This window comes from Eurosta solidaginis, chromosome 3, assembly GCF_040869045.1.
Source record: "Eurosta solidaginis isolate ZX-2024a chromosome 3, ASM4086904v1, whole genome shotgun sequence".
Lineage (NCBI taxonomy): Eukaryota > Metazoa > Arthropoda > Insecta > Diptera > Tephritidae > Eurosta > Eurosta solidaginis.
Genome location: NC_090321.1, coordinates 40946404 through 40972245, shown reverse-complemented (window position 1 = coordinate 40972245; position 25842 = coordinate 40946404). Strand labels below are relative to the sequence as shown.

At 33.4% G+C, this 25842-nt stretch overlaps 1 protein-coding gene across 2 annotated transcripts in view; it reads right to left on the bottom strand.

The window, feature by feature from the left end:
- Ptr (Patched-related) overlaps positions 1-25117 on the bottom strand; it is a 126085-nt gene extending 100968 nt beyond the window's left edge. Inside the window, exon 1 of one of the 2 annotated variants that reach the window (XM_067771481.1) lies at positions 24484-25117. The gene's annotated coding sequence lies outside the window, so the exon portion shown is untranslated. The remainder of the gene's footprint in view (positions 1-24483) is intronic. The other variant, XM_067771480.1, reaches the window with a different exon arrangement.
- Positions 25118-25842: the final 725 nt, after the last annotated feature.

The following is a 25842-nucleotide window of genomic DNA, read 5'->3' as shown; positions in this document are numbered from 1 at the left end:
CTAATATGACAAAAAGTTCTGTGGCATGATAGTCATAAGAACAAAGTAGTAAACGCCATGAGCGTAAGTTTCTCTTTAAAATTATCAGGGTGTTTTAGCTTAATATTGACATTTGTTTCGTTGTTGAAGCGAGCAATGAAACAGTTACTTTAACAGAAAACTCAGTTTGATTGAGAATCTGTCATATTCACAGAATATTGTTAACTTGCGAACAGTGGGTTTTCTCTGTTGAAAAAAACATAAGCAAATTTGTTTTCCCAATTTTACTGAATTACTGTTAATACAAGAACAACAAACCTAATTTAATGGTTTTGCTAGTCTTTCAGTGTAGACAATTGGCAAGTGATTCGGCTTTTATTTGGTTTGAGTTAAACTGCAATTGAAATTAATACCCATCTACACTTTTACTATCGACCTGTTTATTTATGAAAAAAAGTGTATGCCGACGTTAACTACAAGTATCGCTTCATAGATGAAGAAAGAAGTTGTGAACAGTCGAGGGAGTTGATAGATGGTTCCTAATATGTTGCTATAGTGAACTGGCCTTGAGACTGTGCAACACGAGTAGACGAGAGGATGAAACTCGCCAAACTTTTGATACACATTAAAAAAATAACGTGCAGTGTTACCACTTTTTGGAGTAATATCAAAACAAATTTTTGGGTCAAAGCTCTTGCTCGTAGTATTGAGTTGTGGCATATGGGAACAGCAAGCCGCTGTGGTGTGGTGGCAACGTGATCCCGCCCGAAGCAACATACATTTTTTTTTATTATTATTTTAATTTAAATTATATTTTTAGAATAGTTTAGTAGTGGCTCCGACGTTGGAATAATTGAGAGCTACATCTGGTTTTAGGTCAAAGAGAATGTCTTCGAATATCATTTAAGAAAACTTAAGCGTGGAATACCAAGACATATTGAGCACCGATTTAGCCGAGTTGAGTATTGAAAAGCACGGCCGCCATGGTGTGGTGGTAGCATGCTCAGCCTACCACACCGAAAGACTTGGGCTCAAGTCCCGGACAAAGCAACATCTAAAATTTAGGAAAAAAAAATTGTACATTAGCAAAAATTTTGCCAAGCGGGGTCGGTGTTGTTGTTGTTGTAGCGATAAGAACACTCCCCGAAGGTCTTGGGGAGTGTTATCGATGTTGATGGTCCTTTGCCGGATGCAGATTCGGTACCTTCCGGTAGCAAACACCATTAAGGTACTAGCCCGACCATCTCGGGAACGATTTGGTAAGACTACATGAAACCTTCTAGACCATAACGCCCTCCCACCCCCTTAATCCATAAGGATTGCCAGAGCCCCGGCTGTTAAAGAAACAGATTCGCCACGTAGGTGAGGTTGCCAGTTGGGTTGGAGAAGCTATATATTGCGCTACACAACCCTTTGAATCAATTTGGTATTTTAGTCGCCTCTTACGATAGGCATATCTACGGCGGGTATATTCTTAGCCCCCTAACCCGCTGGGGTGAGGTCTTCGGCAGTGGTTTGGGAAACATTCCGAGTGCATTACTGCCATGAAAAGCTTCCCAGTGAAAATTCATCTACCTTGCAGCTACCGTTCGGAGTCGGTATAAAACATTTAGGTCCCGTCCAGCCAATTTGTAGGAAAATTTAAAACGATCACGACGCAAATATCACATCGCACTAAGTACTTACATTCTTCAATTTGATTAAGCACTTTTAAAATGTTAGAGTTCATTGCTCTCAAGCTCAGTGAGTACATCAACGGTCAGCTTTTATATTGCATATTACAAAATAAGTAATGCATTTAATATAAGTTTTTGTATTTTTGTTTGTTTGAGAAAAACCACAGATTGCATTAATTAAATATGTCTAGCGTAAAACGTGTGTTATTGGCTGTGCAAAAATATTTAAGAAAATTGTTATAATTAAAAGAAATTAAACTCAACAACTGTAAGGCAAACATTCAATTTACATAACGAAAATTTCCATAAAATAACATAACGATGCTGGAGTTAGAGCAAGTAAGAGCTACTTAAAGCGAGTAATGATTATTATTTGAAAATTATCGCTGTAGTGTAGATATGTAAGCATGTGGGTATGTCGATCTGATACCAAATGCACGAGTATAGAAAATTTAAATGTATACGTGAATTTTTCTTTCTCATAAACCATAATCACATGCATTTTTTAAAATGCTTTATGGTTTTTATGGAGCTATATATACAGACATATATGAAAGGAACATGCATAACAAAACCCGCTTAATTTAACATAAAAGAAAGGCGATTAATTTCGGTTGAAGTGATAAAATAGGCGCCTTGATAAATGGTATATAAAAGTTGAATAAAAACTAAATAAATACATAGCTCTTCTTATACATATGTACGTTTGTATGTATAAGGAAATAAATACAAAATAAAATAAAAGGAAATGCAAAAATTAAAAAAATTTAAAATTGAAAAAATTCTGACACAAAAACAAAAATAAATTTATTCGTGAAAAAAAAATAAAATAAAAGAAAATGCAAAAATTAAAAATTGAAAAAACCCTGTAAAAAACATCGCAAAAATAATAAAGGTAATGCATTCAAAATGTGTTTAAATAAAATGTGTGACAATAAAAAACTAAATTTGTTTGTGAAAAAAATAAATAAAATAAAAGAAAAAAATGCAAAATTTAAAAAATTTAAAATTTAAAAAATTCTGTAAAAAATAGTAAAAAGAATAAAGGTCATCCATTTCAAATGTGTTTAAATAAAATTTGCGAAAAAAACTAAATTTGTTTGTGAAAATAAATAAATAAAATAAAATAAAAGGAAATGCAAAAATTAAAAAATTTTAAATTGAAAAAATTCCTACAAAAAAAAAAAAAAAAAAAAAAAAAATTGTAAAACGAATAAAGACCATGCATTTAAAATTTGTTTAAATAAAATGTGTGACAATAAAAAACTAAATTTGTTTGTGAAAATAAATAAATAAAATAAAAGAAAAGAAAATGCAAAAATTAAAAACTTAAAAAATTCTGTAAAATAATAGTAAAAGAATAAAGGTCATGTATTTAAATTTTGTTTAAATAAAATGTGTGAAAATAAAAAAAATTAATAAATTTAATCGTGAAAAAAATATATAATAAAAGAAAATACAAAAATTAAAAATTGAAAAAACCCTGTAAAAAACATCGCAAAAATAATAAAGTTAATGCATTCAAAATTTGTTTAAATAAAATGTGTGACAATAAAAAACTAAATTTGTTTGTGAAAAAAATAAATAAAATAAAAGAAAAGAAAATGCAAAAATTAAAAATTTTAAAAATTCTGTAAAAAAATAGTAAAAAGAATAAAAGTCATGAATTTCGTATGTGTTTAAATAAAATGTGCGAAAAAAACTAAATTTGCTTGTGAAAATAAATAAATAAAATAAAATAAAAGGAAATGCAAAAATTATAAAATTTAAAATTGAAAAAATTCTTAAACAAACAAAAAAAAAAAAACAAAAAAAATTGTAAGAAGAATAAAGGCCATGCATTTAAAATTTGTTTAAATAAAATGTGTGACAATAAAAAACTAAGTTTGTGAAAAAAATAAATAAAATAAAATAAAATAAAATAAAAGAAAAGAAAATAAAATAAAAGAAAATGCAAAAATTAAAAAATTAAAAATTGGAAAAATTCTGTAAAAAAACAATAGTAAAAAGAATAAAGGTCCTGCATTTAAAACTTATTTAAATAAAATGTGTGAAAAAAAATTGTTTGTGAAAATAAATAAATAAAATAAAATAAAATAAAATAATTTTAAAAATATATTTTTATTTGCCTTCAAATATTATAATTTATTAAATTTTAATGAGCTCTAGTGTCTTTTGATGTAGTGTCCTTATTCCCGAGCATTCCAGTAGACTTGGCATTAAAGATAATATCCTCAAAATGGAATGAATTAAAAGACCATACAAAGTTAACGCAAGAGCTGTTTTTAAACATAGTTAAATTTTGCATAATGGAAAATCGTTACTTTAAATATAATGAAAAAATATATGAGCAACGGTCAGGAATGCCTATGGGATCACCAGCATCACCTGTCGTAGCAGATATAGTCATGGAGGAACTACTATCCAAATTCATGATGGAAACTGCCAACAAACCGCGCTTATTAACTAAGTACGTTGACGACTTGTTCGCGATTGTTAGGACACAAGATGTCGACAAGATGCTCAACGATCTTAATAACTTCAATAAATCAATTCAATTTACAATAGAAACGGAAAAAGATGGAGAGCTACCCTACTTAGACACTCTTATTATCAGAAAGAATAACAAATTGTTGATTGACTGGTATAAAAAGCCCACGGCATCTGGAAGACTTATTAATTTTAATTCAAAACATGACAAAAAAACAATTATAAACACCGTAAGCAATTTCATTAGAAGAGTTCTCTCGATAAGCGACACGATTTTTCACGGAAAGAATATTGACGAAATAAAAGTAACCTTGACAAAGAATGACTTCCCTATGACAACCATAAAGCAATTACTTCGAACATACTTTACCGAAAATAAGGAGAGAACCAACATAGCCAAAGGAGAGGGAAAAATATACAAATCAGTAGTTCATGTTCCAGGAATAACGGAAAGGATAAAATTTTCAAAGCTCTATGACAGAGATAAATATCAGATCGCGTCAACTTATAAACACACGCTAAGAAAACTCTACAGCAATACAAAGGATAGAATTCCCAAACAAGAGAAGTCTGATGTAGTTTACGGGATTCCGTGTAATGGTGACGGGTCCCACTTATGCAAAAAGGTATATGTGGGGACAACAAAAATGAAACTCAAGACAAGGATTTCCGCTCACAGGTCAAATGTGAAATTAAGAAGCAGTTTTTCGGACAATAATACGGCATTGTCGTCACATTGCAAAGATACCGGACATTATCCCGATTTCGATAATGTATCCATTTTACACGAGGAGAAAAATTACGGCAAAAGATATACTTTAGAAATGCTGCACATAACGAACACCCCTAATGACACGAAAATGAATTATAAAATAGACACTGATCAGCTGGCGCGCGTTTACCGCGACTTAGTTTTAAGACAACAACACTGTTCTAGTTAGAATTGCAGCTCAACACAACAAATGCAGTGGGATGACAAATATATATGTACATATGTACATTTGTGTGTTAATGCAAATGATTATGTCTTTTTGTTCGTCATCCTATGTATTGTTGTTTTTGTAGATTTTTGTTTATACTTACGGTGTTTTAAATTGTTTATATTTTCATATTTATTTGACTTCTACGCTTTCTTTTTTCGTACATCTTGTTAGTCGGTAAAACATATTCAATTGTGTAAGTGGTATTATGTTTAGGGTTTGAAAATTGTTTACATGTTAACTAATTGTTGTTTTTGTCCACAGTTCCTGAGGATGATCTCAGAATGAGATCGAAATATCGACCAAATAAAATTGAAATATAAAAATTTAAACTGTGTTTCAATTTTTTAAACTGCCTCGAGCTCATTAAAATTTAATAAATTATAAAATAAAATAAAATAAAAGAAAATAAAATAAAAGAAAATGCAAAAATTAAAAATTTAAAAAATTCTGTAAAAAAATAGTAAAAAGAATAAAGGTCATGCATTTAAAATTTGTTTAAATAAAATGTGTGAAAAAACTAAATTTATTTGTGAAAAAAATAAAATAAAATAAAATAAAATAAAATAAACCATATTAACTAAACAAAAATCAAAATAAAAATTTACAAGAACCTTTCTAAGAAATAAGTTTTCAAAATAACATAAAACGAAATAAAATACAATAAAATAAATTTCTTAAATAAAATAAAAAAACAAATAAAAGCAAAAATTAAAAAAAAAATAACAAAAAAAGGTTAAAAATGTGTGTATTTTGTAATAATACTAAAACAAAACAAATTATTTCTTAAAAAAATAAATTGGCGGTCATAATTAAACTAAATTTGTTTGTAAAAATAAATAAATAAAATAAAATAAAAGAAAATAAAATAAAAGAAAATAAAATAAAATGCAAAAATTAAAAATTTAAAAAATTCTGTAAAAAAAAAGTAAAAAGAATAAAGGTCATGCATTTAAAATTTGTATAAATAAAATGTATGAAAAAACTAAATTTGTTTGTGAAAAAAATAAAATAAAATAAAATAAAATAAAATAAAGTAAAATAAACCATAATAACTAAATAAAAATCAAAATAAAAAATTATAAGAACCTTACTAAAAAATAAGTTTTCAAAATTACATAAAACGAAATAAAATACAATAAAATAAATTTCTTAAATAAAACAAAAAAAACAAATAAAAGCAAAAATTAAAAAAAAAAAAAAAAATAACAATAAAGGTTAAAAATGTATGTATTTTGTAATAATACTAAAACAAAACAAATCATTTCTTAAAAAAATAAATTGGCAGTCATAACTGATTGCAATGAAAGTAAAAATTATGTAATATTATAAAAACAGTTTTAATTAAAAATAAGCATAAAAACTCACGCGCTATGTATATAAAAAATTGTTAAAAACATATTTAAAACAAGTAAGGGTATCTAATATCGGATGTAATCGAACAATCTATACTCAATTGTACAATTCATTTCAGATAAATTACTTTTTAACCCTGCTGGGACATTTTTAAATACAAACTATTCCCGAAAAAAGTATTAGGGTCTTTGGCTCTCATCGCTCTTTAAAATGAGCGAAATCGGATAATAACCACGCCCACTTTTAACATATATAACATTTTGAAAAACACAAAAACCCTGATTATTTAGTAAATAATACATATAGAATGTTGAAATTAAATATGTGGACTGATATTCAGACTCTTGTGATAAAATTTATTTTACATATATTATTAATTATATAGCAAACCCCGTTAAGCCTATCACAACAAAATTCGTCAGAGAAGTTGCCTCAAAAAGCCCATAGTGAATCTAAAAGGATTTTTGTTTTCCTGCTTATGAGGCGCCTACTTTGGTTAAAACAAGAACTTGGTCGATTATTATAAGTTATTACATATTATATAAGTGCGCACATGAAATTTTGGTAATTTAGCTCGAATTCACATTTACAGACATACAAGACATCAACTATAAAACTAAATGATAAGCAAATGCACGTGATTGCTTGGTGATCTCTCACTCACCACCTGTCCAAAGTCTCAATCACCCTATTTAGGTTTTTTAAGTATAAAAGTGCGCTTGCGCAGCATCAAAACTTGCTCAAATGTTTTATGCTGCTGGCACGCACTGCCAGAGCCAGTACAATTAACGAGCTTACCGTTTACATAAAATTTTATTTAATCAAAATGAATAGCTCTAAAAATAAAAGAAATTAAATACATATGTACATGATTATAAGAGCACAAATAAATACATTGAAAGAAATGATGCTAGTAAAATAAACAAATCGGTTCTGTTGTTGTTGACTTAACGGAGATTCGGTGAAATTGATCGAATTATGGTTAATTCGACCGAGTTCTTTGTCAAGCGAGCAAATTAGTTTAGTCATATCAACAGAAAAGAAATTGTCGCTTTTAAGCTAACAAAATTTTGTAAAATTGACAGATTCCCAATCAGTCTAACTGATTTTTCTGTTAACACAACTGATTTTACAGGTCATTTCAAAGGCGATCAACTGCCAATACATGAGCAAATTTCAAAGAGATTTTACGCTCACTGCGCTCTCTACTTTGTGCTTATGACGATGGTGCCACTTGTTAAAAAAAAAACACCTTAATAAGAAAACCACCAAATCGAAAAAACACACAAAATGGGAAAACAATAAAAAACTAGTTTTTCAGTTATAAATACAAAACGAAAAACCCCTTTTTTGAATTTACTGTGCAAAAAATTATGAGATACCGGGATACTTATTTATCGGGTACAATTTTGCAACTTCTCGTTCAAGCGAAATGCAAAATTTCGCCCGCTTGTTGCAAAAGTTTTGCTTGAATGAACAGGATTTTTCCAAAGTTAGTAACATTTTGTTCAAGTTTTTATGAATTTTCACTCACGCGATCGAATCTAATAAGATAATAGAAAAACATCCTTTTTTAATGTTGATGTCTCCGACAAAATAAATGTTTGAGTTGTTTTGGAATCGTTTCAACTTAAAGTGTTTCGAAAATTAAACTTGCCGAATTACATGTGAAGTTACTCCAGTGGTGAATTACCTTCCTGCGATTTGATTCTTAACTTTTCTATAACTTACAAGTTCTCTTTTAAAATGTTACGCAAACATTTATACTACAAGTTTTGTTCGAAACAATCAAGTGTGGCAACTACATGCGAGAGAAGAAATTGAGAATGAGCTGAGCTGCAACTGAAAGAATTGAGAAACCATTTTGTGACTACTATTTTCATTTCTATATTCATATGTATATATATGTAGCAAGCATGCGTATTTATGTACTCACATATTTACGTATTTATATGGCGGCCGCCGTGGTGTGTTGGCATTGTGCTCCGCCTACCACACCGAGGACCCTGGGTTCACACCCCGGGAAAAGTAAGATCAAAATTTAAGAAACAAGCTTTTTCAATTAGAAGAAACATTTTCTAAATGGAGTCGCCCCCCTCGGTATTCGGCAAGCACTCCGAGTGTATCCTGCTCTCAGTGAAAACTCATATTCCTCGCAGATACCGTTCGAAGTCGCCAGAAAACAAGTAGGTCGCGTCCCGCCAATTTGTAAGAAAAATTAAAAAAGAGCACGATGCAAATTGGAAGAGAAGTTCGGCCTAAAATCTCTTCGGGGGTTATCGCGCCTTTCATTTATTTATTTATATGTCAACATAGGTACCTTCATACAAAGCTGTCGCAACAATTTTTTTTGTTCATTTGACTACTAAAACGGTCAATTACGAATCAACGATTTGTGCGCAGTTGATTCAACATCTTGTTGCCATGGATAGAAATTGACAGAAATTTCGGTTGAATTGACCCGTATTTCGGTTGATTTTACCATTCTTTTTCTTTCAGTGTATATGAAATATTAGTTGAAAAAAAAACTTGATTTCAATCGAAATCAGGTGTTTTACAACCAAAAATATCAAAGATTAAGTCAGTACAAGGCATTTATTACGTACATTTACAATGCATTCAAAGCCGATCCGGTTTAACGAAAAAATTGCAAAATAAATGCCACATGACATGCAGAGATACTAAGGCTAATATGTATAAATGTATGTACGCGGGATTTTACACCAGTTTTTGTGTATAAATATATACAAGTCTGATGAAGTTTATAAAATTAAAAAAAGTCCAAAAAACGGAGCTATTATTAACAAATTCATCAAAGAGATGGTGTATGTCTGAGCGCTAAAAGTGATATCGAAGCAAGTTCGTCGCTTAAGTTTTTTGTTCATTTCGTGAAGCAGTAATAACCGGCGTTTACTGGATTGCCATTACAACGCGTTGTAACTTTATGTAACTTCTTAAATTGCGTTTTCTTGGTTGTTATGAAATAATAAAAAAAAAAAATTAAAATTAAATAAAATGAAATGAAATAAAAAAACATAAAATAAAATAAAATCAAGTAAAACCAAATAGAAAAAAAAATAAAATAAGATGAAATGAAATGAATTGAAACGATATAAAATAAAATTACATAAAATAACAAATAACATAAAAATAAAATAAAATAAAAAAATTAAAATAAAGTAAAGTAAAACAAAATAGAATTAAATATAAGTAGATAAAATAAAAAAAGTAAGGAAAGCTAAGTTCGGGTGTAACCAAACATTACTTACTCAGCTGCCAAATTAGAACTTGCAAAACTTTTAAATTACATTCTTTTAGAAGTGGGCGGTGCCACGCCCATTGTCCAAAATTTTACTAATTTTCTATTCTGCGTCATAAGGTAATCCACCTACCAAGTTTCACAGCTTTATCCGCCTTTGGTAAAGAATTATTGCACTTTTTCGGTTTCCGAAATTTTCGATATCGAAAAAGTGGGCGTGGTCCGATTTCGTTCATTTTAAATAGCGATTTGAGATGAGTGCCCAGGAACTTACATACCAAGTTTCATTAAGATACCGCATTGCCAACAAACAAGTCCAATTTTCACAGCCATTCTGCAACAGATGTCGCAGTGTTGTGAATATCAATTGGCACGAACCAGAATAGAAGTAGGATTAATGAAGACAAACAAAAAACCGCTGTGATGGCTGAATGTTTATAGCAGCGGCGCCTAAACGTTGCCGATGAAGGAATTTAGCAGTTCCCGAAATGGATCTATACAACGAGCTTTGGCAGTTGTCTAAATTTTTTCTTTCTTCTATTCTAATTTAAAAATTTTTTCAATTAAGAAAAAAATTATCATAACAATAATAATGATAAAAAATTATTGTTAGGCCTTGAGCTCGATTCGAACCCGCGATCCTAAAAAATAAAACAATATAACATAAATAAACAAAATAAAAGAAAATTTTAAAATACAATAAAATAAAATAAAACAAAATGATTAAAGTGTCAACCTCTGGAAACTTTCACAGAATGACCACATACACTCAAAAAGTTACGTGCAGTATCAACACTTTTCAAAGCCACGTCAAAACTAGTTTTGGTGTACTTTGAAATTTAGCACCAAAACAGTGCAATATGAAGAAGTATGGTATAATTTTACAATATTACACTTTTCCGAGTGATATCAAAACTAATTTTTAGTCAACGCCGTTGAGTATTGAGTCATGGCAGATGATAACAGCAAACTGCAGTGGTGTGGTGGTGATCCGACTTTCACACTGAACATCCTGGTTTCAATTACCGACCAAAGCAATATAAATTTTGTTGTTTATTATAATTCAAATTCTATTTTTAATATAGTTTTTTTTTTAGCAATGTACACTTTTTTGGGTTTTATATAGAACAACACCCAAAGTGCGGGTTAAGTACCAAAATTTGTGTATGTGCAACCATGCAAAAAAAATACAATATATAAAAAAAAATGAAGATATGAAGCACGTTAAAAACTAAATACACATAAGTTTTTAATGAGAACTTGAATCTTGTAAATTTCAATAATTACAATTTTACGTGCTTAAAATCGAGCTTAAGCTCATCTTAAAGCAAACAATATATATAAATATAAATACAAAAAAAAAAAACAATTATAGTGCACACGCATCTGTATGTATAACTTTGCAAAAATTTTATTGCTTTACGTGTTTACAATTTTGCATATTATGCCGCAATACCGGGGTCAGTTCAATTTCATTTTGTTGCGTTTGTGACATTTCATTGTTGTTTGCTCAAAATACATAACTATTTTTACATAAATACGTACATATATTTGCATATTTGTCAACACCAGCGTTGCTTGGGAGATACCCATACGGCAAGCATTAACAAAATTTCTAGCGTAAAAAGGAAAAAAAATATAAACATTAAAATAAAAATAAGTAAATTAACTTAATTAATGGTTTGCGAAATTCAAAAAACGTTTAATGTAAATAATGAATTTAAGGTCAAATGAAAAATAGGAACGGTTTTATTTTTTTTTTTTTTTTGTTTTGAATTTAAAAATACTTGGCATAAAACGAATAAACAATATCGGCATTCACAATTGGCCCGTTAACGTAAAACGGTTGTTCTTCTAACACCTCAAACTTTATGATAAATATATCCCTGTAAGAATGGTCAAAGTCTCCAATAAAAAACCTCCATGGTTTACAAGAGTGGTATTACAAAGTTTAAAACCAGAAACCAGCTATACATACGTTGGAAACGTACACCAACGCGCGAAAACTGGGAAGCATAATGCGCTGCCCGTAACAAAGCTAATCTGACCACGAAAAACTCTAAAAGGCAGCACTACCGTACCAAGTTAGATGTAAACTTATCTGGCAAAGTATTGTGGAACCATCTAAAGTATGTTGGAATTGGCAGTAAAACTAGTATAGAATGCAATTTAGACGCCAACTCTATGAATGATTACTTCTTAGAATCTAACATTATCCAAAGCAGCTGAGATTTTAAACTGAATGAAAGCTTACTACTTGCAACAGAAAAAACATTTGACTTCTCAACCGTGACTGAGTATGATATTCTAAAAAATATTTTTTCAATTAAATCGAATGCCATTGGAGAGGACAACGAAAGCTTAAAATTTATAAAGCTGAAAATCCTATTCATACTTTCAACCCTAACACACATTTTGAATTTTTCCATCACTACCTCGACGTTTCCGGACTCCTGGAAAATAGCTAAAGTTAATCCATTCCATCAGATTTTCGGCCAATTAGCATACTTCCTTCTTTGTCAAAGGTTTTGGAAAGGCTAATGGTTACGCAAATAGTTGATTATCTATACAACAATAATCTTCTTGCCGAAAACCAGTCAGGATAAAAAAAGTTTCACAACTGTGCAACTGATATGCTTAAAGTAATTGATGATATTAGACCGTCCTTCGATAAAGGTGATTTAACTGTTTTAACTCTATTGGACTTCTCCAAGGCTACCTTAGTAATCGTTGGCAAAAGGTTGTGACTAAAAATAATAGGGCTTCTGAGTTAAGAAGATTGCATTCGGGGGTACCTCAGGGATCCATTTTGGGCCCGATTTTGTTCAGTATTTTTATTAATGATATGGTCTACTGCTGTAAAAATGTGTCCATACACCTGTATGCGGATGATGCACAAGTATATCTATCCCGTCCAACAGGACTATGTGAAGATTTGATAGTTAGAATCAATGATGATTTGCATTCAATCTCTATTTGGGCCAAATCTAATAATTTGAGTCTTAACGCAAAAAACAACCAAAGCCATATGTATTTCACACAGGTCAAATTGTGAGGAATTCTTTCCTCCAATAATTTTAGAGGACTCGTCTATAAATTTCGAGTCAGTTGTGACTAGCCTTGGTTACAAAGTTAATTCATATCTTGGGTGCTCCGATTATATAAACCAAATCATATCTAGAATTTATTTCATTCTAAGAAAGCTGTTGTACACAGCTAACTTCGTCCCGCAGGACACAAAATTACGTTTGGTGAAAGCCTTTATAGTTCCACTCATTTCTTATGGCGAACTCATCTACGGGCACCTAGATAGCGCATCTGAGCGAAAACTTGCAATGGCCATAAACAGCTGTGCAAGGTATGTGTTTTGTAGGCGTAAGTATGACCACATCTCACAATTTAATTACAAGATACTCAATTGCAATCTGACTTGCTACTTGAAGTACCATAATCTTATATATATGCATAAACTCATTAATATGAGACATCCAAAGTACCTTTTTGAAAAGTTGGCTTTTGCGCATTCGATTAGAACACGCAACCTCATCGTACCAAAACATCATTATAATACTTCATCACGAACGTTTTTTGTTAGTGTTGTCAAACTCTGAAACTCTTTACCAAACAAAATTAAATCGATAACAAATTCCAGGAGCTTTAAATTGGGAGTGTTTAAGTTTTTAAATATCTAATTTTTCTTCCTATTTTCTTTTACTTTTTCATTCTTATGACCTTTATTTCTGTTTTCATATTTTAAGGAATAAATCTTTCTAAACCTAAAATATTTGTTATAAGTTGTTAATTATGATTTAATTATTATTGTTATTAGATATTATTATTATTAATTTTATATGAAAATATTGTAAATTAATTAATGATGATGGGCTTAAAACACATTATCCTTACGCTCAACCAACGAGTCTTATAAATAAATAAATAAATTCCTTCTAACAATATTTTAACTATAACAAGTTTTCTCATATGATTTTAAGGCGGCTTTCGTTCGTCGGAAAAATCCATTAAACAAATTTTGATTTTTTTATCTTCTTTTTGGGAGAGACTACTCAGTTTAGAGGATGTGCTCAAGGGGTTGTACTCTCTTCTCTCTTGTAGACCGTAGTCATAGATGACTTCCTTCAGTTTCCTCTAGCGGGTTAGGGGGTCAGAATATATATGCGGTAGGTATGCCTGTCGCAAGAGGCGACTAAAATACCAGATTCTAGGGGTTGTGTAGCGCAGAGGTGGGAGGGCGGTATGGCCAAGAAGGTGGCATGTGATCATAACAAGTCGTTCCCGAAATGATCGGGCTTGGTACCACAACGTACCGGATCTGCATCCGGCAAAGGACCATCAACATCGATAACACTCCCCAAGGCCTTCGGGAGTGTCCTTATCGCTACAACAATAACAACAACTCCTTCCGTTACTGAAACCCAATGGATTTGACACAAAAGGGTATGCAGATGATTTAGTAATCTGCATCACAGGGATGCATGAGCAAATAATATATAATCAAATGCAACAAGCCCTGCGCCATATAGAAGTGTTGTGATACTAAAATATTGTCTATCAATTCCGATTTTCAATGGAAGCAAAATACACTGGATAGAACCCTCATGTGGAATGCTTATCTAGTTGCTACTCTAAACAAAGCAAAAAAAGCTTCCTTTGCTTGTACTCAACTCTATGGCAGAGCATGGCGGCTATCTGCCAAAATAGTTATCTGGACATTTAATACTTTTGTGAAGCCAATAGCCGGAGACCACGCAAAGAACAGCAATAACAAAATTAAGCAAACTGCATCGACTGGTTTGTATTGGAGTAATGGGTGCGATGAGAATGGCCCCTGCTTAGTGTTTTGATAGGAATACCATTCTAATAGAGAAAGAGTAGAAAGTGCTCCAAAATATATCTGAGATAAAGAGCGAACACATGAAAGTAATAAAAAAAACCACAAGGAGGGATTTATCTCCGAAGAGATGCATCATGGTCCTTTTAATTTTTTCTATAAATTGGTAGGACGGGACCTACATGTTTTCCGCCAACTACGAATGGAATGGCAGATGAGTTTTCACTGAGAATCTTTGTATGGTAGAAATACACTTGGACTGTTAGTCAAATCACTGCCGAGGAGCGACCGCGCTTAGAAACACTTTTTTCTAATTGAAAAAAATTGTTTATAAATTTTTAATGTTGCTTTGCCCGGGAATTGAACCCACGATCTTCGTTGTGGTGGGCAAATCACGCTTCCACCACACCACTACGTAATGCAATGGCCCTATACAATGGTCAATTGTGGACAGAATTCTTTGGTAAGCAAGAAATTCGTACACTGACCCTGACTCGGAGGTCTGGTTTACGATGGATACAAATTTGATGACGGAAAAAAGAAAGCTGGCATCTATGGGCCGAACTTCCAGAAATCGATATCAATAAGATGCTACCCTACTATTTTTCAAGCAGAAATCCATGCAATTGAAGTTGGCGGTATAGTATGTAACAAGTAAGCTAAACCTATCCTATACACAAATCTGTGCGTGCGGTGAGGATGAAACGTCGGTTCACATTATCTGCGAATGCGTCGCTCTGGCAAAGCAGGGACTCTTCCAACTATTTGACATGAAGTGAGGAGTAAAAAGCCTGATGAAGTACTTAAATACATTAAAGGCCTCCACATAAAGTAATAGGCTGAAAGGTCAAACACAATGGCCCGTAATCATTGCCGAAATAAAATAGGGTTTTATTGGTTTAAACATGGTTATAAATTAAATATCATTTTAAGTCTGTTATAGTCCAGTTCAACACTATTTTATCTCTAAAAAAGTATTTTAAATTTAAAATGACATGAGCGCGATTTTAATTTTTTTAAATCGTTTTTAAGTTGGTGGTCTGCTGTCAAAAGTTGCGAGAAATTAAACAATTCGCTATTTAAATGCGATGAACTTAAATAGAAATGAAAAAAGTCTTCCCCGACAAGCAAATATACATCAGGAGCTAATTTGCTATCGCTAGAATGCGTATTAATATGTTTGTGATGAAAATTACACAATCTTAAAATGTGCGATGGTTACTTGGCTCCACATATGCGAAATCCTTAATTAAGACTGATCCGCATTCATAGCTGTTTGTGAGTTTTGATATTTTAGTATCTTTTGAGGAAAAAGTAGCATCCTATACTGATTTTGGCATTAAATTTAGAGATAAATATTCAATGGAAGGAATTATTTACCACAGGCGTCGATTTTTAATACATGTCAAAAAATTTCGGGAGAGGTGTCAAATGACGCGTTTTAATTTCGGAAGCAATAATCCGAAGGCGGCAAAGTAAGACTTGTACTCTGTCAAGATATTTTGGCAAAAAAAAAAAATTTAAGACTTTCATACTTTAACTAAAAAGGCGTTTTGCGCTGAAACAATTTTCACCAGTTTCGAAGCCGTTTGGGGGTAATTATTCGGTTTTCTGTGAATATCTATTAATAAAAGAACAATTTCTTATTTCCGACTTCTAATTATTGAATTACATTACAGAATTCTTGAATTCAATTCTGCTGGTATTTCCTTTTGTATCTTCTATTCCCCTTTACATTTGCCAATTCCTCTTAAAAGAAAGTGTAAAATAAAACACGGAATACAACAAGAATTAGCAACAAAAGTTCTAAGAACTGCTTGGTACGGACGCTGCTGAACTACTTCCCTCCTTTATTACCTTCTTAGTCTATGTCATAATCGACTTGAGTTCAATGATTTTCTAATGTAAAAGGTACTTACCACTTTTCAGGTCCATATACAATGGCTCAACATTCTAGGTCACTTCTTTCCTATGGAAAACTATACTAAACTCCTTTTATTTATGCTGACTTTGCGAATACATACATAAATTTGATTTAACCTGATTATCATTGAATGTCTTGCATACTTATTAGTATCGAGGTTAGAGATATCCCTTTTCGGTTTGGGGTCTATTACATTAAACGGCTTTAACGGTTAGGGCCACCTAACATTTAAGGTTTGCATTATTTTGGCCGTCACATCTGTCTTAATGCAAACAACTTTTTTTTACAACATCCTTACAAACATGAACAACATGAATACGAGTGTATGAGTGAATAGCCTTGTTCCTTCCTTTACTTTAAGGAGCCCAAATCTGTTTTACAATCCGTTACAATTTTTTATACGTAGAGTCAAGTAACCACGGTTGTAAGGAACAGGGTGAACTTTTAAAACTTCTAAAAAATTTCTTCATAACGCCAATCAATGCCTTTTTTATGGGGATACCCTGTCCATGCGTATTTTAGCTGAAAACTGTGTTTAATATGTCTATGACAGACCAAAATTTTAAATCCCATTTTTAATTTAGGCAAGATTTTAATTAAAGAGTATTTTAGTCAGCGACTATGAATACTAATCTGGGAAGCCGTTTCTGTTTGGCATATGAGTTCCAGTAGTACAACAATTCTACAAAGTGTCTACTTTTCTTTGTCAGATGATGCCATTGTTGCTCGATCTGCCGTTCTCCATAAAAATACGGGCAATCTACTAATTTCGCATATGCTTGCGTTAAAAGCATCTGTATGAAAAACTGATTATTTGACGGAGCTTTAAGATTGCGTTGAACGCGTCTATATGTAAAATTTGATTGTGACGCGGCCATAAGTAAACAACATGCTGTAGAACCCAAAAATTATGGACGACCTTTCACACTACTCACTAAACAAAAAACAGGTAGTCGTTAAACAAATAATGAAAAATGCTATATAATGCACAAACATCCTCATTCAAACGCCCGCTGCTGCGTCACAGATGCTGTACTTAAATACATACATATTTTTAGAATGCATCGATACAATCGAAATAATTTCACAGCAACATTAAATAGATACAAAGAAAACCGTAAAGCAAATAATGGCTTTAAAAGAAAAATCTTCTTCAATAACAACAAAAACAGCAATAAAATAGAGAAAATACGAAATGCATTGAAAAAAGAAAAACTAAAACTCAACACTTGCTGCGCTGATTTTAGTAAATGCATTGGCGTTGTTTTTCTTGTAGCCAACTTAAAAGAAGATTTTAAAGAATACGATCTAAAATTGTGTTACAACTTGTTTTTGTAGGCCACTCATCTTTCTTAGGTAGCTACATATAATCCAGTATCCAATTGTGCGTAGGTGTTTAGCTGCAAGCAGGTGGCCAGTGAAATATACAATAACAACATTGACTATTAAAGGCAAGTAAGTACAAATGAGTAGGTAAATAGGGAAATAAGATTCTTGGATTCTCTTGGGTTGTTTTGTTTGTTATTGAATATTTTTCATGCACCATTATATACATACATATTTAGTTTAAATTTGTTCATAGAATTTGTTTGTAAACAAGAGTCTGTTTTAATTGTTTCCTCAACCTTCGAAAGTACAGACTTGACTTTACTGCATGTAAATATAATGCTTTGTTGGTTGAGATTCTAATTAAGTTTATGTATTTATACACAGCTGTACTTGTACACCGGGTATTATAAATTTGATTAGGTAACGGTTGGTTGTACAGGTATACAAAAAATCGAGATAGATATAGACTTCCATATATCAAAATCATCAGTATCGAAAAAAAAATTGATTGAGCCATGTCTGTCCGTCCGTTTGCCCGTTAACACGATAACTTGAGTGAGTATTGAGAGATATCTTCACCAAATTTTGTACACGAGCTTATCTGGACGCAGTATAGATTGGTATTGAAAATTAGCGAAATCGTATTATAACCACGCCCACTTTTTATATATACAGCATTTTGGAAAACACAAAAAAAAAATGATTATTTAGTAAATAATATACCTAGAATGTTGAAATTTGACGTGTAGACTGATATTGAGACTCTTGACAAAAATTTGAAAACTTTTTTTAAAATGGGCGTAGCACCGCCCACTTGTGATAAAATCAATTTTACAAATTTAAGTAATTATAAATCAAAAATCGTTAAACCTATCGCAACAAAATTCGGAATGCTTTGAAGAAAAATTAACGAAATCTGTTAAGTACCACGCCCACTTTTATATAAAAGATTTAAAAGAGTCGTAGACGAATAAAATAAACTATATCTTTGCAAAAAAGAACTTTATGTCAATGGTATTTAATTTCCCAAGTGGATTTATAACAATAAATAAGAAAAACTTCAAATTTTAACAAATGGGCGTGGCACCGCCCTTTTTATGACTAAGCAATTTTCTATGTTTCGGAAGCCATAACTCGAAGAAAAATTAGTTCAGAATAGAACCATATGTATTGCGCAGCCATGTAACACTATTGAGCACACAAAACAAACAACAACAGCTTTTCAGGTGTACACACTCAGAGAAAAACGCCGTTCTAAAATCCAGCACCACCGTACTCAATTCAAACTTTTCATGTTCTTACTTCTTTGTTTTTGAAAAACCGAACGACCTGTTCTTAAAACAACAACCTTGTTCTTGAACTGACAGCATTTTCTTGAAAAGAGAACGGCTGAGCTTAAAATATGAACAAATGTTCTATTAATGAGAACAAATGTTCTTAAATTAAGCCCAAGAAAAAGAAACGGTACAATTCGTGCGCACTGCAATGTTAAATACAACATTTGGCGCAAGGCACCAAACATTAGTAGTGGCCCAGCGGCTATGATGTTGTCGTAGAGGTCGTGTGGCTCGAGTTCGATCACCGTCAAACTCTGAAGTTTTTTAAAATGATTTTTTTATGTTATATTTTTTTAACTCATATTTTTCGTTCAGTTCCATTCACATATGCACGGGTAATTCTCAAACTTGTTATGAATTGTTTTAAGTATATATTCAGATTGCAACAATAAAAAGAAGAATTTCTCAATAAGAGAAAGCCACAAAAAATGCATATTATGCGTTTTTTTTTAATTTTTGTACTTTAATAATATTTTTTTGTTATTAACATGCCAACGTAATAAAACTGCACTGCGTTTTTGTGGCGCACGCAAACAACCGGGGTTTTTTGGCCTAACCCAAATAAGTATGCGTTGCGACAACGTAAAGCGTGTGTGCAAACGTCAAATCTAAAGCTGCAGACATTGGTACTTTATCGGTAACCTTATAACAGCTTATTCGACCAACCTTATGAGAATCAATGCAATCGATTATTGGTGCCGCTAAGGTCGTAACCATATCGTAGCCAACCAATTGGTTTTTGGTTTACCGTCGTAACGATAAACAGGGATACGACTACGGCGATACGACAAACGGCACCAATGACTACAGCTTAAATGTCACGCAGAAAAAAAATGGGAAATCGAGTTAGGTTTTCACGCAGCAAATTCAATTTGGGTTGCTCTCATACAAGTTGTATGTGCATGAGACATTTTTGACAGAAAATGACTTGCGTGCCTTTATATTAGGTTGGCATGTAATATTTTTATTAATGACAAAAAAATTATTATTAATAAAAAAATAAATAAATTGGTACTAATTGGAAAAATTGCCCTCCCCCCTTGCCACCCACAAAAATAAAGCACAAACCGTTCTTGAATTGAGACCGAAAAATGTTAAATCAACCACAAATCGTTCTCAAAGCGTGAGAATGAAAGATTTAAATCAATTAGTGGTTGAAATGAGCACAGAAGGTTCACACATCAATAGCAAACTGGTCATAAAATACGAACGGTGTGCTTGGAAAAACCGTTCTTAAAACAAGCCCATCGGTCACGAGTTACAAAAAACGTATTTAACAGACTTTTGTCAACGAATGTTCTTAATTTTGAACTTGTTTCGTTCGTTTTAGAACGATTTTTTCTCTGAGTGCAGCTGGGTATGTAAAGTTCGGTTTCACCCGAACTTAGACTTCCTTACTTGTTTTTACTAAAACTTCCCATACATAGATATGTACATACAGATATAAAACAGGTAAATTAAGAATGTGGAAACAGCTCTATGCCATTAAAAAAGGAACAGCATGGAAATTAAAAACAAACAAAAATTAAAAAAAAATCTATTTAAAGCCAAAATTTTCCATTGAGAAGAGAAGCTAATCCTATAAGCTTTTCGGAGGCTATTGCGCATTGCATTTATTAATTATTTCTATGGCGCTTTTCACCTCTACTGTTCCCACATGAAAAGCTTGACGTCTTTAAAATCCACGAAAACTGATAAACATCTTGTTGTTGTGGGGTACATTAGCTGTCAAACAGGAGGGAACGAAACGATGCGATGCATGTTTTATCCAGGAAAATCCCAGTAGATCTACTCTCAGGGACCAACGACGCGATCAATGTTTTATCACGGTAATCCCAGTAGATATACTCTCAGTTGAAATGGCCGATTTGTATGGCTTTGGAATCAGCCGACCATCTGAAGATACTAACAAAAGCGCAATAGTTATGTGGCAAGAACGGTGGGAAGAATTGAGAAAAAAAATCGCTGGACCTTCCTGCTATTTCGGAATTTAGGAAAATGGTACGAGCGAAAATATGGCGAACTAAAGTGCCACACAGATATTGAGCGGGTACGGCGGCTTCTAGGAATATCTACATACATGGATAGAGGAGGATTCTTTCTGTCCACATTGTTCCTCCGAATTGGAAAGCGCAGGGCGAAAGACTATCCGTACACAGAGTTTTTGGAGTGGAACCTTCCGTTAGGGATTTAGTTCCCCGAGTATGCAGACAAATAGATTATTGGACTGCTGTGAGCAAGATGGCCTTTATAGTTATGGCGCAATTGATGCAGGCTGAAAGGGAGCGGAGAGAAATGCGCATGCGAAGTAGTGGCGACTTTTTTACCGCAAGACCCACTTTTTGAGCTTCTGTATCTAGTCCTAAGAAGGCAGAACCCATGTCGCATTTGTTAAAGCCAAAAATATAAATATCATCAGAGCTTAATTAGCTTTTCAGGAAACTTAAATTCAGACATAACAGCATCTAAGCATCTTCTTTTCGCTCTGTCAAATGCTTGCTTTCTTCATGGCTACAATTTTCGCCTGAAAGACACTGCAGTAATATGGCAGCTTGTAGGATCTACTTATTTATGGAGCGACACATTAAACAGCAGACCCGATCCCTTCCGTTAATTTCGAACCATTTGCGCACCCTTGCGCCAACCTTCCGGCTCTATTGTGGCCCCACGATCTCCATCGAAGCTCAAGCATGGGATCATATAGTACGTTCTCTCTATATTACATTACGATATGCTGCTATGCTCATAATGCCTGCACTTAAGCTGCACCGAGGCTTTAAGCCTTGGCGCTGCTACTAACGCTATATTTTTGGCCAATAGGTCTGCAGGCGAGATGTGCAGTTTGGAATGCTATGCTGCTGACGGAGTAGTTTTTAGGGCTCGCGCTATGCTTAGCATTGAAAATCTGAAGTTTTTGGTATACTTAATTTTTTTGTGTGGCTGTCCAGCAAACAAGTATCCTATAGTAAAGTATGGGCTTTAAAAAGTGCCGTAAATACCCAATAAGAGAGTTTGGGCGATAGACCTCACATGCATCCTAGCATCCTCTTGCATACATACTCATTCTCTCTTCCACATGGAGTTTTCCGGACAACTATAACATAGATATTTTTCTTGTAGGTTCATCCGTCCAAGCTTAGGATTAGTCAAATTTCCTAGTTAATAGCACCAGATCAGTTTTTTACGCATTGGCGATTAACCCGACTTCAGGCATTTACATCCTGAAGCGCCTAATTCATCAGAGAGCTGATTGTTGGTTTTCATCTGCCGCTTATGATGACTTAAATCTCACCTAAGTTTGACTGCTAGCCTGTCGAGCCGCATAAGCAATTGGTTGATTACCAGCACACACAGCGTTCCTCTGTTGTGGCCTTGCGTAGATTCCATTGCGACGTGATCATTCCATCTGATTGATGAGCCAACACCGCCTAGGGGCTTAAGGGTTCATCTCCGTAAGCATTTTGAGGAAATACGGCACCTGAGAACTTAGATCGGTCGTAGCTGTTAGGTGGGGCGAATCACTGCTAAAACAACAGCAACAACGTGATCATCCTGCAGCTTAACATGGAGCCAATCCAATTTGTTAAGGCCGGATGTACTTCAATCGAGTTGAGACAGTTCATCATTGCCCTTTTCGAGACATTGTTGAAAGCTCCGGCAGCATCCATAAAAACACCTAGGGCATATTCCTGCTGTTGCATGGCTTTCTCTATATTCATAACCACCCTATGCAATGCAGTATCGACGGACTTGCCTTTGGTGTAGGTATGTTGTGATGAAGAGAGTACTACTTCATTCATATTTGATTTTATATATATATACCAGCAGACCCGGCACACGTTGTTCTGCCCTAAATTTGGCCCATCTGCATACATTTTAAAAAGCTTTTTCTGTCTAACTCTGCCCTCGCCCTCTTCACTTTTTCCTAATCCTTTTATTCACTCCTCCCTCCGTCTTTTTCGCTTCATCTATCTCCATCTTCGTCTCATTCTATCTATCTCTCAGTCTATCTCTTTTGTTCCAGTCCCAGCCCCAGTCCCACTCCGAGTCTTAGTCCCAGTCACACTCCGAGTTTCAATCCCAGTCCCAGTCCGTCTCTGGTCTACTTCTCGGAAAAAAGGATCGTAAATACTAATATAGGCAAATTTATATACCAAATTTTAGGCAAATCGAATAGCACATATGTAAATCGGTATGTGGGTATTATTAATTCATGTCTCTATTTCGGCTTCGCATGCATATTTATCAGTTTTGCCAGGTTGATGCGACTAAATCGAATATCACAATGAAAATTACTTTAGAGCTCCCAGCCACAGCTTTCATTTGATATTCATATTACCCACACATTCTACGGGTATCCTGGTCCACGTTTTGGCCTATATCTCGAGACCCTAGTCACCCAGCGGTATAATATATGTGACCCGGCCTTAGAAAAGGTGGTTTATGACTCAAAAAAAAAAAATAATGCAAAAGAAAAGACTAAGAAACTGAAGAAAAGCATTGTTTATCTTTAACAGTTGTTTCTTTTTTGAGTCATAAGCAACCTTTTCATAGGCCGGGTAACATACTACTCTGTACTAAAGCAATCATCAACAGCTTTCATTGTTATCATCACATTTTAGCCTTTTGTTTTATATATATAGATTTTTATTTTTCACACCTCACTATAATATTAAAACTAAATGCAGATATTCGTTGCTTTTGAAATTCGGCTTAAAAATTGCACATGGAACAAATAAAGACTCTCCTAAATTAAAAAAAATTTCTTAGCTCTTCTAAATCGCCGGGCCCCCTCAGAGACCCGGGGTCCGGGGGCAATCCCCCCTCCCCCCCCCCCCCCCTCTCGACGGGCCTGATAATGTGCTATACTTGACATCATTCGCTATAATATTTTTTATTTATAAGCACGTTGTTTAATTAAACACCAATCAATTACACGGATGTATATCCGCACCACCTGAAAATATGGGTGCCGGTGCGTACAAGTAACATTTTATTATTACGTATAAACATATAAAAAAATTTTGCAATAAAATAATATTGCGACTATAAACTGAGATATAACCTATCCTATATTTCAAGTCAGATCAAACTACACACGGGGTGCAAAACAAATTCAAAATCGGTTGAGTAGTTTAGGAGTCCATCGCGAACAAACAATGTGACACGTGATTTTTATATATAAAGATATCTATTAATCTCTCTAGGATTTTGGATTTCGGGGCTTTTACCAGTTTATCAATCTCATAACTCAACGCTGCAGTCGTTTTTAGTTCTTTTTTACTCTTATTGCGGTAAGCTTACCTTAAAATCACTTTGTTGTTATTTATTGCGAAAACAGAAACACTTTGCAGATTCTTTGGATTTTTTTTAAAATACAACGTAGCAAAAGCTCAAGTTTAGTCAAAAGTCCACGCTTGAATAAATTTTATGGTTTTCCTTAATTGCAATTAACTAATTTGACTTTTGGAACAAAAAAATAAAAAAATAAAAATTTCAGCAACAATCCTCTGTTATGTTAAAAGTGTGAAGAACATCGTTTTACGGTAAAATCTAAGCTTACAACGTGCACTTAGTATAATGAGGTTGTTTTTCAGTTACTTTCGAATTGATAAGAGTAGAAGATGTTTTACAAAACATTCGTAATGGCACTAAATTACACTTTTTTCTTCACTTGCATCACTTCTTTGTTTTATATTTATTAGTTCGTTGTTTGTTTTGTTTGAATATAAACTTAATGCAGCTAAATCGTTCGTTTATTTATCGAACCGTTTCAATCACTTAAAAAGGAAAAGCTCACAAAAAAATTTCACTCGCCGTTAACCGATTTAACCGACTTATCGTCAATGCGTACAAAACTGCACTGAATTTGGAGTAAGCGATGAGGCTGTTGGAAATATCAACCAACAATACACAAAACAATCACCAATTGATGCACATATGGTGAAGCGCGTTGAAGCCGGGCCAACACAAACCACACCAACTAAATTTGTGAGTGACGATCGCCTTTGAGACCAGTAAAGCATCGCCAATAATAAGAGCAGCGTATATTAGCACACAGACACTATCAAACTACGAGTAGTAAGTGTAGACGAGATCGCTAAACAGCGCAGTAAGCGAGCCAACAAGCAGTGTGAACTCAAAGCTGAATTGCTAGCAGCGCACAGTGGTTGATTTGCCGGCAGTTGAGCCGCAAAATTAATAGCTCCTAAAGTAAACTACTAGATATTTTAATGAGCGGTAAATATCTTTGCTCACGGTATGGGGGAATCCCAAACGTAAGTGTAAACGTAGTCTTTGGAAGTGGTGTGCTTTGAATGTTAGCGTTTTGCGTAGTGTAGACTTATTGTGTATTTTTTATTTTTTTTTAGGGAGGACTGAAAAGGCCTAATGCACCATAATTGCTGCCGTCGTAGCAACCGTGTACCCGTATATTAAAAAACAGCCTCAATTTTGGAACCGTCGCCCACCCCGGTACCACTTTCGCATTACTTCAGGGTGGCGTTCCATATTTCTCATTTCTTAAGAGCCCACTGTTGTCCCTGCGTCCAGGTTCCCGCTATTTAATCTGAGTGTTGATTTAATCGCCACTGCTTCGCCTGCGCCTTTCTCTGCGTTCCCTTTCAGCATCCATCACGCATGTCATGACTATAAATGGCGTTT